The sequence below is a fragment of the Arachis ipaensis genome, chromosome B8 (assembly GCF_059453495.1).
Source record: "Arachis ipaensis isolate K30076 ecotype BB chromosome B8, ASM5945349v1, whole genome shotgun sequence".
In the NCBI taxonomy this organism is placed as follows: domain Eukaryota; kingdom Viridiplantae; phylum Streptophyta; class Magnoliopsida; order Fabales; family Fabaceae; genus Arachis; species Arachis ipaensis.
In genome coordinates, this window is record NC_142443.1 from 119,833,912 (window position 1) to 119,851,673 (window position 17,762).

Here is a 17,762-nt window from a genome sequence, read left to right on the forward strand (position 1 = left end):
TGAACAATCACAATTTCGTGCACCAAGTTTTTGGCACCGTTGCTGGGGATTGTTCGAGTTTGGACAACTGACGGTTCATCTTGTTGCTCAGATTAGGTAATTTTATTTTAATTTTAAGCTTTTTGTTTTGATTATTTTTATTTCCGTAAAAAAAATTAAAAATAAATTATTCTATGACTTCAGAATTTTTAAGAATGAATTCTAGAGTTTCATGATGATCTGTTGAAGTCTGGCTGGCTGTGAAGCCATGTCTAATCTTTTGGACCGAGGTTTCAACTTATCATCACAAGAGCTTGTTGATTTCTATCAATCTTGTTGTAGAATGTAATGATCTGCTAAAGCTTGGCTGGCCATTGGCCATGTCTAGTGATTTGGACCGAAGCTTTCACTGAAAGCTTGGCTGGCTATTAAGCCATGTCTAATTCCTGGACCGGAGTTGTAGACTAACATTGCATGATTCCTGGAATTCTTTTTAAAACTTTTGAAATCCTTATTTTTCTTTTTTCAAAATAATTTTCGAAAATCCAAAAAAATTTACAAAATCATAAAACCAAAAATAATTTTGTGTTTCTTGTTTGAGTCTTGTGTCAATTTTTAAGTTTGGTGTCAATTGCATGCCTTATTTTTTCTTTAAAATTTTCGAAAATTCATCATGTGTTCTTCATGATCTTCAAGTTGTTCTTGATGATTCTCTTTGTTTGATCTTTAATTTTTCTTGTTAAGTATTTTTTTTCTTGTTTTTCATATGCATTTTCAATTTGTTAGTGTCTAAACATTGAAAATTTCTAAGTTTGGTGTCTTGCATGTGTTTCTTTTCTTAAAAAAATTTTCAAAAACATGTTCTTGATGTTCATCTTGACATTCAAAGTGTTCTTGCATGCATTACTCATTTTGATCTTAAATTTTTATGTTTTGTTTCATTTTTGTTGTTTAATAAGAAAAAGAGAAAAACATCAAAATGATATCTTTTTTTTCTCTCTCCTCATTAAAAATTCAAAAATAAAAAATATATCTTTCCTTGTTTTACTCATAAATTTCAATTTCAAAATTCTATCTTTTTAAATATTTTTCAAAAATAAAATCTTTTTCATTTATTTTTACATATTTTCGAAAAAATTTTTAAATTGATTTTCAAAATCTTTTTCTTATTCTTACTTCATATTTTCGAAAATCTCACTAACATTTAATGTTTTAATTCAAAAATTTTTCAAGTTGTTACTTGCCTATTAAGAAAGGTTCAATCTTTGAATTTTAAAATCATATCTTTTAGTTTCTTATTAGTCAAGTAATCAACTTTAATTTCAAAATCAAATCTTTTTAAATTTCCTTTTCAAATTAAATTTCAAATCATATCTTTTTCAAAAATTAATTTTCAAAATCTTTTCTAACTTACTATCTTTTCAAATTTGATTTTCAAATCCTTTTCAATTAACTACTTGACTCTTTGTTTGATTTTAAAAGTTTTCTATTTCAATCATATCTTTTTCAAAACCACCTAATTACTTCTCTCTCTCTCTCTCTCCAATTTTTGAAAATTACTAACCTCTTTTTCAAAATTTGTTTTAATTAACTAATTGTTTTAAATTTTAATTTAATTTAATTTTATTTCTATTTTTTTTAATTTCAAATTATAACTAATATTTAAAATAAAAACAAAAATATTTTTATTTTATTTTAATTAATTTTCGAACCCCCTCTTCTCCTCTGTGTTCGAATTTTTCTCTTCTCTTCTTCTACTCACAAAAGAGAATCTTTATACTGTGACATAGATGATTCCTATTATTTTCTATTTTCTTATTTTTCATATGAGCAGGAGCAAGGATAAGAAAATTCTTGTTGAAGCTGATTCGGAACTTGAAAGGACTCTAAAGAGAAAGCTAAGAGAAGCTAAGGCACAACACTCTGGGGAGGACCTGACAGAATTTTTCGAAAAAGAAGAGGAGATGGCCGAACCCAACAACAATGGTGGAGATGCAAGGAAGATGCTTGGTGACTTTATTGCACCCTCTTCCAACTTCTATGGAAGAAGCATCTCAATTCCTGCCATTGGAGCAAACAACTTTGAGCTTAAGCCTCAATTAGTTTCTCTAATGCAGCAGAATTGCAAGTTTCATGGACTTCCAATGGAAGATCCTCATCAGTTTTTGGCTGAATTCTTGCAAATCTGTGACACTGTCAAGACCAATGGAGTTGATCCCGAGGTCTACAGGCTTATGCTTTTCCCTCTTGCTGTAAGAGGCAGAGCTAGAACATGGTTGGATTCACAACCTAAGGAAAGCCTGAACTCTTGGGATAAGCTGGTCAGTGCTTTCCTGGCCAAATTCTTTCCACCTCAAAAGATGAGCAAGCTTAGAGTGGAAATCCAAACCTTCAGACAGAAGGAAGGAGAATCCCTCTATGAAGCTTGGGAAAGATACAAGCAACTGATCAAAAGGTGTCCTACTGACATGCTTCCAAAATGGAGCATCATATGCATATTCTACGATGGTCTGTCTGAGTTGTCAAAAATGTCATTAGACCATTCTGTAGGAGGATCTCTTCATGTGAAAACTCCTGTAGAAGCTCAGGAACTCATTGAAATAGTTGCAAATAACTAGTTCATGTACACCTCTGAGAGAAATCCTGTAAACAATGGGACGCCTCAGAAGAAGGGAGTTCTTGAAATTGATACCCTGAATGCCATATTGGCTCAGAACAAAATATTGACTCAGCAAGTCAATATGATTTCTCAGAGTCTGAATGGATTGCAAGCTGCATCCAACAGTACTAAAGAAGCATCTTCTGAAGAAGAAGCTTATGATCCTGAGAACCCTGCAATAGCAGAGGTGAATTACATGGGAGAACCCTATGGAAACACCTATAATTCTTCATGTGGAAATCATCCAAATTTCTCATGGAAGGACCAACAGAAGCCTCAACAAGGCTTCAATAATAATGGTGGAAGGAATAGGTTTAGCAATAGCAAGCCTTTTCCATCATCTTCTTAACAACAGACAGAGAATTTTGAACAGAGCCATTCTGGCCTGGAAACCATAGTCTCTGATCTATCCAAGACTACACTAAGTTTCATGAATGAAACAAGGTCCTCCATTAGAAATTTGGAGGCACAGGTGGGTCAGCTGAGTAAGAAGATTACTGAAACTCCTCCCAGTACTCTCCCAAGCAATACAGAAGAAAATCCCAAGATAGAGTGCAAGGCCATAACCTTACTTGGTGTGACCGAATGCCCAGAGGAGAAGGAGGATGTGAATCCCAGTGAGGAAGACCTCTTGGGACGTCCTCTGGCCAGAAAGGAGTTCCCCTTTGAGGAATCAAAGGAATCTGAGGCTCATACAGAGACCATAGAGATTCCATTGAACTTTCTTCTTCCATTCATGAGCTCTGATGAATATTCTTCCTCTGAAGAGGATGAAGACATCACTGAAGAGCAAGTTGCTAAATATCTAGGAGCAATCATGAAGCTGAATGCCAAGTTATTTGGTACTGAGACTTGGGAGGATGAACCCCCCTTGTTAACTAATGAACTGAATACATTAATGAGGCAGACATTACCTCAGAAGAAACCGGATCCCGGAAAATTCTTCATACCTTGTACAATAGGCACCATGACCTTTGAAAAGGATCTATGTGACCTGGGGTCAGGGATAAACCTCATCCCCCTCTCTGTAATGGAGAAATAGGGAATCTTTGAGGTACAAGCTGCAAGAATCTCACTAGAGATGGCAGACAAATCCATGAAACAGGCTTATGGACTAGTAGAGGACGTGCTAGTAAAGGTTGAAAGTCTTTACATCCCTACTGATTTCATAATCCTAGACACTGAGAAGGATGAGGATGAATCCATCATCCTTGGCAGACCCTTCCTGGCCACAGCAAAAGCAGTGATTGATGTTGACAGAGGAGAGTTGGTCTTTCAGTTGAATGAGGACTACCTTGTATTCAGAACTCAAGGTTCTCCTTATGTAACCATGGAGAGGAAGCATGAAAAGCTTCTCTCAGTACAGAGTCAAACAAAACCCCCACATTCAAAATCTAAGTTTGGTGTTGGGAGGCCACAACCAAACTCTAAGTTTGGTGTTGGGAGGCCACAACCAAACTCTAAGTTTGGTGTTGAGAGGCCCCAACCTTGCTCTGATTATCTGTGAAGCTCCATGAGAGCTCACTGTCAAGCTATTGACATTAAAGAAGCACTTGTTGGGAGGCAACCCAATGTTATTTAATTATATCTATTTATTTTCCATTGCTATTCTATATTTTCTTTAGTTTGATGATCATGTGAAGTCACAAAACAACTGAAAAATCAAAAACAGAATGAAAAACAGCATTAAAAATAGCTCACCCTGGAGGAAGAGCTTACTGGCATTTAAACGCCAGTAAGAAGCATCAAACTGGCGTTTATCGCCAGAAAGAAGCATCAAGCTGGTGTTAAACGCCAGAAACAAGCACCAGACTAGCGTTTAATGCCAGAACAGAGCATGAAATTGGCGTTTAACGCCAAAAATGGGAGAAAAGCTGGCATTAAACGCCAGAAACAAGTAGCGAGGAAAGGGAAGGCAAAAGCTTCCACCTTCGAGTCATGGGAGATGGAGAGATTCATCTCAAAGGTCCAGACAAGCCCATCACTAAAAAGAGGATGGAGCAAACAAGAGAGCCCACTCATGGACCTCAACAAGAGCATGAGGAAATTCTTCATCATGAAACCCCTGAGATGCCTCAAGAGATGCACTTTCCTCCACAAAACTATTGAGAGCAAATTAACACCTCCCTAGGAGAGTTAAGTTCCAACATGGGACAGCTAAGGGTGGAGCACCAAGAGCATTCTATCCTCCTCCATGAAATTAGAGAAGATCAAAGAGCTATGAGGGAGGAGCAACAAAGGCAAGGAAGAGACATTGAGGAGCTAAAGCATTCCATAAGATCTTCAAGAGGAAGAACTAGCCGCCATCACTAAGGTGGACCCGTTCTTTAATTTCCTTGTTCTTTATTTTTCTGTTTTTCAAAAATTTTGCTTTATGTTTATTTATGTTTGTGTCTTTATTACATGATCATTAGTATTTAAGTGTCTATGTCTTAAAGCTATGAATGTCCTATGAATCCATCACCTTTCTTAAATGAAAAATGTTTTAATTACAAAAGAACAAGAAGTACATGAATTTCGAATTCATCCTTGAAATTAGTTTAATTATTTTGATGTGGTGACAATACTTTTTGTTTTCTGAATGAATGCTTGAACAGTGCATATGTCTTTTGAAATTGTTGTTTATGAATGTTAAAATTGTTGGCTCTTGAAGAATAATGAAAAAGGAGAAATATTATTTGATAATCTGAAAAATCATAAAATTGATTCTTGAAGCAAGAAAAAGCAGTGAAGAACAAAGCTTGCAGAGAAAAAAAATTTGCGAAAAAAAGAGAAAGAAAAAAGTGGCAAAAAAAATAATAATAAAAAGAAAAAGCAAGCAGAAAAAGCCAATAGTCCTTAAAACCAAAAGGCAAGGGTAATAAAAAGGATCCAAGGCTTTGAGCATCAGTGGATAGGAGGGCCCAAAAGGAATAAAATCCTGGCCTAAGCGGCTAAACCAAGCTGTCCCTAACCATGTGCTTGTGGCGTGAAGGTGTCAAGTTAAAAGCTTGAGACTGAGCGGTTAAAGTCGTAATCCAAAGCAAAAAAAAGAGTGTGCTTAAGAACCCTGGACACCTCTAATTGGGGACTCTAGCAAAGCTGAGTCACAATCTGAAAATGTTCACCCAGTTATGTATCTGTGGCATTTATGTATCCGGTGGTAATACTGGAAAACAAAGTGCTTAGGGTGATGAGATGCAGAAGCTGGTGAATTAAAAATTATTAATATGGTTACGTTGCAAGTATAGTTCTTAACTCACCGAAAATCTGCCTATCAATTTAGAAATATGTCACAGAGAGTTTAAATTAAAATTTACTGGGAGTTTTAAGTCCCAGGTCGTCTCCCAACGAGTTGCAGAAAGTGTGCTATTTTATTAATCAGATGTTCCAAGAAGTTGAGTTAAGTAAATTAAAAATTAAATTGAGGGAATTTAAATAAAATGAATAAAAGCCTTGACTGTGAGTTGATTAGTTGGAACTTCTATTGTTGATGGAGTGATTTTAAGATTAAATTGTAATTAGTGGTTGTTCTGTTTGGTTATCCTTTACTAGGTAAAGAAAAGTCAAACAAGTTGGAATGCTGGATCTGTTCACAAGTTGCAACCCACTTAGTTCAAAGGGATTGGCATTAGTGATTAGATACAATCCAATAGTTAACCCAATTACAATTTTTCTTTCAATCCTTCCAACTCAAGAGTTCCTTTTAATCAACTCCTCATCAAGTGAAGGAACTACTCACTCATTGTAAATAATAAATCCATAACACATGAAAGGGAATTGAAGGAAGACATGATTATTAGAAAGGAGAAATAGATTAAAATGGAAGAAATAATTCTTGTATTAAATAGTCATAAAAGTATTCAAATAACAAAATTGAACAAAGCAAAGAACATGGAAGAATAAAACCAAGTTAAGAGAACGAACTAGAATGACGAAGTCTTGATGAGGAAATAACTCTTCTCAATGTTCCAATGCTAAGACCAATTGAAAATTAAAATTCTCAAACCTAGAGAGAAAAACCTAAAAGAGTAAAAACTAGATCTAAAACTGTTAACTGTCTACCATGAATATTCTACTTTGTTTCTGCATATTCTCTGGCTCTAGTCTGCTGTTCCGGGCCGAAAATTGGGTCGAATTGAGGTCCAAAATTGCCCCCAACGAATTCTGCAGATTATGCAGATCGCACATGTCACGCGATCGCATCATCCATGCGGACGCATCATTCGCGTTTTTCCTTGCCACGCGTTTGCGTCATCCACGCTACCGCATCATCTGAGCTTTTTCAATCCGTGCGGCCGCGTGACTGCGATTTGCTCTCCTTCGCGCGGTCACGTGAGCCATGCGGTCGCGTCACTTCTCGTTGGTTATCTCCTCAAATTCTTGTGTTCTTTCTATTTTTGCTAGCTTCCTTTCTAATCTCCAACTCATTTATGCCCTGTAAAGTCTGAAACACTCAACACACAGATCACGACATCGAATGGAATAAAGGAGAATTAAAAATAAATAATTAAAGTCTCTAGGAAGCAGTTTTCAAACATGTAATAAATTCAGGAAGGAAATCTAAATGCATGCCAATTTAATGAATAAGTGGGTAAGGATCATGATAAAACCACACAATTAAACACAATATAAATCATAAAATAGTGGTTTATCAACCTCCCCACACTTAAACATTAGCATGTCCTCATGCTTAATTGAATGAGATAAGGAAATGAGCATGAACATGTAGAAACTCATGAAATGCAATGCAAGCCTATATGTATTTAAATAAATGCAACTATATGATTCTTGTCCACTTGATCAAAAGTAAATAAGCTCTTCAAAACAATTACAAATCAAATTCCACTAATTTTATCATTATACAATAAAACAGATAAAAGTGCAAGAAGATAGCTCATGAAAGCAGGGAACATGAAAATTCAAGCATTGAACCCTCACTGATAATGTATGTACGCTCTAATCTCTAGTGTATAGGATAATCACTCTATCCTCCTCTAATCATGCTTTCTAACTTTTGTTCTTCTCCTAACCAATCAATAACAGTTAATATACTAATGTAAACATCATGAGGTCTTTTCAAGGTTGTAATGGGGCTAAGGTATATGTAGGGGTGTATATTTGGTCAAGTGAGCTAATAAATTGAATTTTTAATTAACCCAAGCTCCAACCTAACTTGTATTCACTTAATGTAATCTTTAAAGTTTATACCTAGCTACCCAGAGTTCCCTTTTTCAATCCCTACTCATGTATCAACTTCGTATTTTGATTCTATCATATGTGCACTGATCTTTGAATTTTGAATTTAACATTGGGGTAATTTTGTCCCCTTATTTATTTATTTTTCATTATTATTATTATTATTATTATTATTTTTTAATAAATGAAGCTTATCAATGCACATAGATTTTTCATTCTTATATTTTCACATGAGTAGGTATCCAAATCCCCTTAAATTTTCATGACACATTCCTTTAACAACTTTTGTTCCCACAATTTCCCATACTTAACTAGCATACACAATTCTATCTTAAGCTAACCAAAGATTCGATTTGGGATATACAATTGTTTTTCGGCTTAAGGTTAGTAATGTGGTAAAATATCGAATAAATGGGATTTAAAGGCTCAAAGTGGTTAACAAAGGTAATTGAAAAGGGTAGGCTCAATTTGGATAAGTGAGTTTAAACAAATAATGGTCTCAATCATGTGCAAGCATGTAAATATAATAAATATTGGACATATAAGATAAAACAAAATATAGATCACAATCATGGAGAAGTAAACACACAGAAATGAAATAATTATGGTTAAATAATGTAACCATACATAAAGGCTCAAATCTTTCACAGGTTGTGTGTTCTTTAGCTCAAATATTATGTTCCAAATACAACTCAAGCAAATTTATCATAAAAATTTTGAAAAATTAGTGAAATTTTTGTTCCAAAGATAGAGTCTTAAAAGAAACTTATTGTCTTTTCAATCAAGTGCAACATGCATGCAACTATTCTAACCTATGCAATTTATTCTATTTTATAAAGGAAAGAAAATCTAACTAACATATCCTAATTATTGGTGCTAGAGAAGAGAAATTACCTCCGGAAGTCAGGTACTGACTGACCTCCCTACACTTAAGGCTTTGCACCGTCTTCGGTGCCATCTGTCAAGAACAGGGGTGGGCTGGTAGCAGTATCTCCACAATCGGGGCCGTCATGGCTCCCTGTACTGGTGAAAGAAGTGGAGTCCGGGGTATCCGAGTCCTTGAAGTGTCCCTTGAGTAGCTCCTTGAGGTGTTTGAATCGGCGCTCGTTACGGCGCTCTCTCATCTTAGCTTTCTGTTCTTGCCGATCCAACCGTTCGATTATCTGCTGGAGCAATGCATCAGTTGTAGGTGCTTGTGGTGTTGAAGAAGGATTGTCTTCAACTGGAGCAGTAGGAAGATTCGTAGTGGCTGCTGGAAGTCTGAGGTATTTCCCGTTAGGGACATACTGATCATCCCGTGGAAGTACGACTTTGGTGTCCCCAACTCTGTAGGAGACTCCGGCTGCTGAGACAAGATCTGAGACCATGGTGGGAAAAGGTAAATTGCCCGCAATTTGTACGTGTCCCATAGCATTCCGGATATGTCTTGAGAGATTCAGAGGTTGGTGTGTAAGGATGCACCATAGTAGAACAGCCATGTCCGCAGTGAAGGAGGACTCGTGGGTGCTTGGGAATACGTAATGAGACATGATCTGTGCCCATACGCGAGCCTCCAAGGTGAGTGCTGAAGCCAAGATTCTCTTAGGACGGGTACGGTGGTATCCGTAGATCCAACGGCTGCCAGGTAATGCGATGACTTCGAGAACGGAGTCCCAATCAAATTGGTACCTCTGGCGCTTAAGTGTGGCTTCTTGAAAGGCGTCCATTCCTTCTGGAATAGGGGGAAGATTCAGAGCTTGCTGAATGGCCTCTTCTGTGATGGGGACTTGCTTCTGCCGGACATAAACAGACTGTAGGGTCGGCATGTAGAAGTTGGAGTAGAACTCAACTACCCAAGAAAGATTGACCTGCCTTGGCTGTCTCCGTAGGAAACCCCATTGTCTTCGTTCAATTTGCGACTCAACAAAGGTAGCAATATTGGACGGGAGGATAAGAAGGTATTCATTGTTATAGTTCCTTTCTGCCAGGATAGGGAACATCTGCTCACAGTAGCGATTGGGAAATCGCGCAGTGTCCTTTGCTGGAAAGGCTTTCTCCTTTTCATCAACCTTTATTATCCTCTTAACTCTTTTTGTTGAGGGCTTGACTGTGGTCGAAGAAGGCTCTGCCACTAATGCTCTTTTAGTTCCTCGTCTTGTTGGTGGTTTGGAAGTTGCTTTCTCCTTTCCTTTCCTGGTGGCCATCCTGAAGGAAGGGAAGAGAAAGTAAATTAAATTCAAAGAGATAGACAGCAAGGAGGGAAATGGAAAAGAGGTTGAAGGGTGCACAGTAAAATGTAAATGACATTAACACATGCTCTCGAGTACATATGAAAAGCCATCAATGGAAAATAGCTAGTGCAGATAGAGACAAGTGAATGCAAGGTGTTTATTGGCATGCTGGCAAAGGGCATGAGTAGCATAGACCAAGCAATACTTTGTAACAAACCATCACGTTTGTATTGACAATTAAATTCAATTAATAAAATAATAAGGAAAAGTTGTGAAAAGCAAGCATTGAAAAGTATAACAACATAGAGAAGTGCATAACGCCATATGAGCATTTTCACAAACACATAGCATGCATGGTGAATAAGGTATAGAAAATATGAAGATGAACATGCAAGCAATCCCTTAAATAGAATAAATGTCAAACAATTTGCAACAATCCACAAGCATATAATGAGGGATGATGACTCAAAAGAAAATTTCTAACACCATGTAAAAAGGAAAAGAAAAGGAAGGAAAATATGAATAATGAAAAGAGAAAGAAAAGAGAAGAAAATATTTATAAAATAATAAGAATGATAGAAAGAGAGAGGGGAGAAGAGAATAAGACCTTGTTAATGGAGGTGAGAGAGATAGAGAGTGAAAGGTGAGATAGAAAGAGGAAGGGGGAAAGAAGGAATAAGGAGGGAAAAGGAAAATTAGGATTTGGAAGAGAGAAAGATAAGATAATCTGGCAATGTAGGTTGAGCTGTGCGGCGCATGCGACGCGGCCGCGTGGAGCACGCGGTCGCGTGAAGGCGTCTCAAGTAAGGTGACGCGATCACGTCAGTGACGCGGTCGCGTGACCCATGTTATGCTTCTGGCGCGAGTGCAGCCTTGCTCCAGCACAACTCTTTGTTCAAAATTAATTTAATTGCCAAAATTGGAGTGACGCAATCGCGTGGGTCACGCGATTGCGTGAGTGTGCGTCAAAAATTGGATGACGCGGCCGCGTTGGTGACGCGGTTGCGTGATAAGGATTGTGCTTCTAGCACCAATCCAGCACCACTCTTGCATGATATTTCAGTGTGCACCCTTTTACGTCGAAAATTCAGGGCACGCGACCGCGTGGGGCACGCGGTCGCGTGGGAGGCCATGGTTCTCATGCGAGGCGGACGCGTCAGCGATGCGGTCGTGTGGGTTGATTTGTGCCATTGGCACGCCTCCAGCCACGCTCCAACATGACTCTCTGTTCATTTATTTTTTCTTCACTCCCCTTGCGACGCGGACGCGTCGCTGATGCGATTGCGTCGCGTAGCGAAAATTTTTTTTTTTAAAAGAGAAAAAGAAAGACATGTAAATGACAAAGCACGAAAGTACTAATAAAGAGAAGAGTTATTGAATAGGGAAAACTAAGAGTAAAGAAAAGAACGATCATACCACGGTGGGTTGTCTCCCACCAAGCACTTTGCGTTAACGTCCGCAAGTTGGACGCTCCACTAGCTCAATTTGCTGCTATGTGGGGATCTTCCAAGAGGAAGATCTCGAGCTCCTTGTTTTTCTGCACCTTCTCGCCATGGTATAGCTTCAGGCGTTGTCCATTAACCTTAATAAGTTCAGAGCTTGAGGGACGGCTTAGGTGATAAACTCCGTACGGTTCGGCCTTCTCGACTTTGTATGGACCTTCCCATTTTGATCTCAACTTACTTGGCATAAGCCTTAGTCGAGATTTGTAAAGGAGGACTAAATCCCCAGGTAGGAACTCTTTCTTCTTGATATGCTGATCATGTACAGCCTTCATCTTTTCCTTGTAAATTCTGGAGTTCTCATAAGCTTCTAGGCGAAGGTTCTCCAATTCCTGCAGTTGCAACTTCCTTTCAGCTCCGGCTTTCTCAATTCCCATGTTGCACTCCTTGACTGCCCAAAAAGCTCTGTGTTCTACCTCAACTGGGAGATGACAAGCTTTTCCATAAACCAAGCGGAAGGGACTCATCCCAATGGGTGTCTTGTATGCTGTTCTGTATGCCCACAGTGCATCTTGCAGCCTGATGCTCCAGTCTTTTCTATGTGGCTTTACTATCTTTTGCAAGATACGCTTAATTTCTCTGTTTGACACCTTGGCTTGCCCATTAGTTTGGGAATGATAAGCTGTTGCAACTTTATGAATTATCCCATGCTTCTTCATCAATCCTGTTAGTCTCCTGTTACAAAAATGGGTGCCTTGATCGCTCACGATTGCTCGTGGTGATCCAAAGCGACATATAATATGGTTTCTGACAAAGGAAACAACAGTGTTAGCATCATCAGTGTGGGTAGGAATTGCTTCCACCCATTTGGAAACATAATCCACAGCTAACAATATATAAAAATATCTATTAGAATTTGGAAATGGACCCATGAAATCAATGCCCCAAACATAAAAAATTTCACAGAAAAGCATATATTGTTGAGGCATCTCATCCCTCCTGGATATATTACCAAATTTCTAGCATGGGGGACAAGATTTACAAAACACAGCAGCGTCTCTAAAAAGAGTAGGCCACCAGAATCCACAGTCTAAGATCTTTCTAGCTGTTCTTTGAGGGCCAAAATGTCATCCACTCTCAGTTGAGTGACAGGCCTCTAAAATGGACTGGAATTCTGATTGAGGCACACAACGTCTAATTATATGGTCGGCGCCACATCTCCATAAATATGGGTCATCCCATATATAATATTTAGACTCGCTTTTCAGCTTGTCTCTTTGATGCTTAGAAAAATTTGGAGGAAATGTGCGGCTAACTAAATAATTAGCAACAGGTGCATACCAAGGGATTACCTCGGATACCTCTTGCAGGTTATCAAAAGGAAAATTATCATCTATAGGAGTAGAATCATCCTTAATATGTTCAAGGTGACTCAAATGGTCTGCTACTAAATTCTGATTACCACTCCTATCCCTTATTTCTAAATCAAATTCTTGTAACAGCAGTATCCAACGTATAAGTCTTGGTTTGGACTCCGTTTTAGCTAATAGATACTTTAAAGCTGCATGATCTGAATACACTACTACTCTAGTACCAAGTAAATAAGCCCGGAATTTGTCCAAAGCAAAAACAATAGCAAGAAGCTCTTTCTCAGTAGTAGTATAATTGGACTGGACAGTGTCTAAAGTCTTAGATGCATAGGCAATAACAAAAGGATCCTTACCTTCACGCTGAGCCAGCGCTGCTCCAACTGCATGGTTGGAAGCATCGCACATGATTTCGAACGGCTGGCTCCAGTCTGGTCCTCTCACAATTGGAGCTTGAGTCAGAGCAGTCTTCAGCTTATCAAACGCTTGTTTGCAATCCTCACTGAACTCGAACTCAATATCCTTCTGCAGTAATCTGGATAAGGGAAGTGCCACCTTACTAAAGTCCTTAATAAATCTCCTGTAGAAACCTGCATGGCCAAGGAACAAACGGACTTCCCTCACAGAAGAGGGGTAAGGTAAACTAGAAATAACATTCACCTTTGCTGGGTCTACAGAAATGCCATTATTAGATACCACATGTCCTAATACAATTCCTTGTTTTACCATAAAGTGGCATTTTTCGAAATTCAATACAATGTTTGTATTAACACATCTATCTAATACTCTAGATAATCCATCTAAGCAAAGGCTAAAAGAATCACCAAAAACGCTAAAATCGTCCATAAAAACTTCCATACAGTCCTCAATAAGATCAGAGAAAAGACTCATCATGCACCTTTGGAAAGTAGCTGGTGCATTGCACAAGCCAAAGGGCATTCTCTTGTAAGCATAAGTCCCAAAAGGACATGTAAAAGTAGTCTTTTCCTGATCCTTTGGAGCTATATGAATCTGGAAATAACCTGTGTAACCATCTAAAAAGCAATAATGTGATTTACCTGACAGGCGATCTAGCATTTGATCAATGAATGGAAGTGGGTAGTGATCCTTACGGGTAGCTTGGTTGAGACGCCTGTAATCAATGCAGACTCTCCAAGCATTCTAAACTCGAGTTGCTATGAGCTCTCCACGCTCACTCTTCACTGTAGTGACTCCAGACTTCTTGGGCACCACTTGTACAGGGCTTACCCATTCACTGTCTGAAATGGGATATATGATACCTGCTTCCAATAGTCTGGTCACTTCCTTTTTGACAACTTCCAAGATGGTGGGATTCAATCTTCTTTGGGGTTGACGGACAGGTCTTGCTCCCTCTTCTAAAAATATTCTGTGCTCACATACTTGAGGGTTGATTCCAACTATGTCTACCAAACTCCACCCAATTGCCTTCTTATGCTTCTTCAGTACATCAAGTAACTGCTCTTCTTGTTGAGAAGTCAGTTCCCTTGCGATAATGACTGGAAGCTTCTGCTCATCCTCAAGATACGCATATTTGAGATGTGGAGGGAGGGGTTTCAATTCTAACTTTTGATCATGGGCAGGCTCTGGATTATCTGGGGCTTGTGAAAATGGCGAAGTGCCTTCACTGTCAGTTAAGAGGGTCCCCACACTTGGACCTTGTCCAGTGTGCCTCTCTTCAAACTCTTCCTTGTGAACTTCAGCTACACTTTCGTCTATGACATCACACTGAAAGATATAACGATCCTCTGGGGGGCTGTCAATGACTCCATTCAGATTGAAGATTACTATGCGGCCATCTATTTCAAAGGAGTATGTTCCTGAGAAAGCATCCAATTTGAATTTTGATGTCTTCAGGAATGGTCTTCCAAGCAGGATCGATGATGGCTTATCTGAATCATTATGGGGCATCTCTAAGATATAAAAATCAGTGAAAAATGTAAGCCCTTTTATGTTCACCAAAACATCTTCAGCAACTCCAGCCACTGTAATAATGCTTTTATCTGCTAACACAAAACGAGCTGCCGACCTTTTTAAGGGAAGGAGCCTCAAAACATCATATATAGACAAAGGCATTATACTAACACATGCTCCTAAATCGCACATGCAATCATAAATTACTACACCACCAATAGTACAGCTAACTATACAAGGACCTGGATCACTACATTTTTCAGGTAATCCTCCCATTAAAGCAGATATAGAACTACCTAAAGGAATAGTTTCTAATTCATTAATTTTGTCTTTATAGATACATAAGTCTTTTAGAAATTTTGCATATTTAGGTACCTGCTGAATAACATCAAAAAGAGGAACAATTACCTCAACCTTTTTGAATATTTCTACTATTTTGGGGTCGGGTTCCGGCTGCTTCCTGGGCTTCCTTACAAGTTGTGGAAAGGGAATAGGAGTAGTATTTTCTGTGGTGTCTGCGCCTTTTGGTGCTTCCTCCTGTGGTTGAGCTATTTCTTCTTCAGCTATGTCCTGTATATCCTCTTCCTCTTCAACATCTTCTATTTCTACCACCTCTTCAGCTGAGGCGTATTCTGGTGAGCTTGGTTCCTCCTGATTCCTCTCCTGCAGTGTGGTTCCAGACCTCAGGGTGATGGCATTAATGCCTCATTTTGGATTGGGTAATGGTTGAGAGGGGATTTCAGTGGTGCTTGAAGGTTGGTTACTGGAATTTTGTGTTGATCCAAGCTGTATCATAAAAGCTTGCAGAGTAGAGGTGAGACCATTCAGACTGGCATTAATACTATTCATGATGTTATTTTCCATGGTCTGTTGTCTTCGCTCAAAAGATTGTAGTAGCTCTTCATTAGAAGATAAAGAAGAATGAGTAAATTGAGAGGTCTACTGTTGATTGTTCCGTGGTCCTTGGTTTTGCCTCAGGTGCGGTGCTCTGTAAGGTTGATTTTGCTGCCTGTTGTTGTTATTATTCCACCTCTGATTTCCCTGATTATCTCTGCCTCCTCTGTTATTGTTGTCCCTCCAATTCTGGTTTGAATTGTCCTGCCATCCATGGTTATTATTTCCACTTTGATTGTACCCTTGGTTGGGGCGGTCATAGAAATTGTGAGTGGATGCCATCATGTTGTCTTCTTGTTGGAGTTGCGGGCATTCATCAGTGTAATGGCTATAATCAGTACATATTCTGCAAATTCTTTGTGGGACTAGTTGTTGGGTTTGCTGTGGTGGAGGAGGTTGAGCTTGCTGAGCTTGTTGTTGATTCAATTGCATTTGCTTCAGCAAGTTGGCCATTTCACAGATGCTTTGAGTTAAAGCAGCAACCTCTCTGCTAGAGGATACTTCTGCGACAGCTTTTGAACGGTCCTGCTTCTGTCTGTGGTTCCTAGTAGATTCAGCTAAATCACTGATCAATTGCCAAGCCTCATCCGTGGTCTTGTACTTCTTCATAGACCCATTGCTGGCACTTTCTAATGTGGTCTTATCTTGGGGCCTCATACCCTGTGTGATATAGCTGAGTAGCATGATCTTGTCAATCATGTGGTGGGGGCATGCTTCCAGAAGATTATTGAAGCGCTCCCAGTATTCAAAGAGAGTTTCATTGTCATCCTGAACAATTGTGGAAATATCCTTCCTCGGTTTATCAGTGACTTCAGATGGAAAGAATTTCTCCAGAAACTCCTTTCTGAGTGTATCCCAGTTGGATACATTTGCCAGAGGTTGAGTGTAGTACCACTCCCTTGCCTTTCCCTCAAGAGAGAACGGGAAAGCTTTCAGAAAAATTGAAGTTTCATCAGTGCCATCATGCCTGACAGTAGAACAGGCTGCCTGGAAATCTCTCAAGTGCTTGATAGGCTATTGAGCAGGTAGGCCATGAAACTTGGGCATCAAATTTAGCAGTGCGGTCTTTATTTCGAATCTGTAGCTACCGCTGGATGATGCGCTTGAAACGGTTGCATTGTAAAATCAGGGGCTCCTTCCTCCTGGATGGTAACTCTCCTAGCTGCCATGTCTTCTGCACGTAAAACAACCGAATCAGTAGAACGGGAGCTGGTTTCTTCCTCAAGTTCACTTTCAGATCCGCCCTCAGAGCGGGCTAACCGACGCTGTTCTCGCCTTATTTGTGAAATAGTCCTTTCAATTTCAGGATTGAATATTAGCAAGCGCGGATCAGGAAGTGAACGCGTCATTTGACGGAAGAAAACTGCAGCTCATAGTAGCAAAATAAAATAAAATGCAAAGAAATAAATTCTAATTAATAAATTTAGCACTCTATTGCAACTCCCCGGCAACGGCGCCGAAAATTGATGAGATGCAGAAGCTGGTGAATTAAAAATTATTAATATGGTTACGTTGCAAGTATAGTTCTTAACTCACCAAAAATCTGCCTATCAATTTAGAAATATGTCACAGAGAGTTTAAATTAAAATTTACCGGGAGTTTTAAGTCCCAGGTCGTCTCCCAACGAGTTGCAGAAAGTGTGCTATTTTATTAATCAGATGTTCCAAGAAGTTGAGTTAAGTAAATTGAAAATTAAATTGAGGGAATTTAAATAAAATGAATAAAAGCCTTGACTGGGAGTTGATTAGTTGGAACTTCTATTGTTGATGGAGTGATTTTAAGATTAAATTGTAATTAGTGGTTGTTCTGTTTGGTTATCCATTACTAGGTAAAGAAAAGTCAAACAAGATGGAATGCTGGATCTGTTCACAAGTTGCAACCCACTTAGTTCAAAGGGATTGGCGTTAGTGATTAGATACAATCCAATAGTTAACCCAATTACAATTTTTCTTTCAATCCTTCCAACTCAAGAGTTCCTTTTAATCAACTCCTCATCAAGTGAAGGAACTACTCACTCATTGTAAATAATAAATCCATAACACATGAAAGGGAATTGAAGGAAGACATGATTATTAGAAAGGAGAAATAGATTAAAATGGAA

General features: G+C 38.7%; 1 non-coding gene across 1 annotated transcript; it reads right to left on the minus strand.

Moving 5' to 3' along the window:
- Nucleotides 1–2,345: 2,345 nt before the first annotated feature.
- Nucleotides 2,346–2,453, minus strand: LOC148549424 (small nucleolar RNA R71). Its single transcript, XR_015898037.1, has one exon. It is a non-coding gene; the product is annotated as a small nucleolar RNA R71 (small nucleolar RNA).
- Nucleotides 2,454–17,762: the final 15,309 nt, after the last annotated feature.